At 42.2% G+C, this 1,617-nt stretch overlaps 1 long non-coding RNA gene across 2 annotated transcripts in view; it reads right to left on the bottom strand.

The window, feature by feature from the left end:
- Nucleotides 1-495, bottom strand: part of LOC103918081 — a 23,255-nt gene extending 22,760 nt beyond the window's left edge. For both annotated transcript variants that reach the window (XR_663662.1, XR_663663.1), the window contains exon 1: nt 342-495. This is a non-coding gene — a long non-coding RNA (uncharacterized LOC103918081). The remainder of the gene's footprint in view (nt 1-341) is intronic.
- Nucleotides 496-1,617: the final 1,122 nt, after the last annotated feature.

Raw genomic sequence — 1,617 nt, 5'->3', positions numbered from 1 at the left:
AATTAGGTCAGCATGGAGGGGGATCTGAGAGGAGGTTAGGGGAGGGTCTGCTGGACCCACACTCCTGCGGCTATGCTGAAAATGAATTCCCACATACGGGGTGCAGATGGGCCACAGCCCCTTTTCCAGCCTGCAAAAAAACTCAGTAGCAGCTGGGGAGGGGAATCACCAGAGCCTCATGTGCTTTAATGGGTTCTGTGTTTCTGCGTATAGGAGTATTCCCTCCCCTCACTAACCCGTGCAAACCCTTTTGTAAAGTCCCATAAACAAAGCTGTGGATATAATTCTGAATCAGAAACTTGCCACTGGGGAAAACGGTGGTCAGGAAAAATACAACATACCTTTTTCTCCAAGAATGGTGTTTTGGTGTATTTTCATGGATTAAAAACAGATTTTGCTGGTTCGAGCAAGCAGGCAAACTTCTGACCTTTTTTCACATAAGAAACCGCCCCCCAGTACTGGTCCCTAACCTGTCCTAAAATAGCCGAGGGGAGCATGGAGCCTGTAAGCAAAGCCGGCCGCATTGCCAGGTGCGGATGTTTGTCAGCACAGCATGGACACATCCATCTCCAAGACCTTGTGCCCTGGTCTCGATCCAATAAAGTAGTCGAATGTGTGATTAGCTTTATGTTTTCAGGAACTGGCCCTCAACAGGACCTGAAATCAAACATTTACATGAACGTTTTTCTGGATCAGCCCTGCAGAGCTCAGTACTTGCTGGTTTGAGATGCCAGTACGCACCAAAAAAAAGTTTGTGGCTGAGAGCAAGGACCTTTTAAAGCAAAGCACAATTTTTACAGCTCCATATGGCATTCAAAGTTAGAGGAATCTGCATGATTACTTTTAGTTTAGCCAAGTGAAATCAAGTTGAAGAAAACTTCTTAGTTCCAAACCTGCGCCCAAATGCAATCTGGGTGCCATTTTTGTTAGTGAAATAAATTTAATGAGGTAAACATGCTGACTTCTTTTCAGAGACTTGTGCGCTCAGTAATCTCTGAACTTGGAGTTAAATGGGGAATGCAAAAAATGAGGTATCCAGTACCTGAATTATATCTGAGAAATCATTTTTAGACAAACTGGCAGCACTGTAGCCAGGGGCTCTAATAATACATGTGAGCAGCAAGATACGTCCATGCACATGTCTGCAGATATGAAGAGGTAGGGACAGAAGACAGTGGATTGATGCTGCACTGTCAGTCTTTCTGTGAGAGACTACTTTTTTCTTCTGAATGCATTTAATTCTCGGCGACAGCCAGCACATGGATAGATTTTACATGGTTGCCAAGCAGATCTCACTTCAGTTTTTTATTCAAGCAAGTAGACAAATCCGCAAACATCTTTCTACTGTTCTAGATCAAGGTAATAGCCTTAACTTCAACTTCTTGTTTCTTTTTTCTAGATGTAAATGGTGTAAAGAGGTTATTGCTAGAAATGTTGAGAGAATAGTAAAAACAGAATCCATTTGTTGCCAAGATTGTCTCAGAAAATAATGAATCACAGTAAATTTGAGATATTTAATCAAGCAGCAGTCTAATACTTTCCCTGACAATTATGATGCTGCTGGAAAAATCACATCACTGCCCACATTAATTCTGGTTGTGTTCTCTTTTAGCATTA

Source organism: Pygoscelis adeliae, unplaced genomic scaffold, assembly GCF_000699105.1.
Source record: "Pygoscelis adeliae isolate BGI_AS28 unplaced genomic scaffold, ASM69910v1 Scaffold96, whole genome shotgun sequence".
Classification (NCBI taxonomy): Eukaryota; Metazoa; Chordata; class Aves; order Sphenisciformes; family Spheniscidae; genus Pygoscelis; species Pygoscelis adeliae.
Note: the sequence above shows the minus strand (reverse complement) of the source record. Positions and strands in the feature narration are given on the sequence as shown.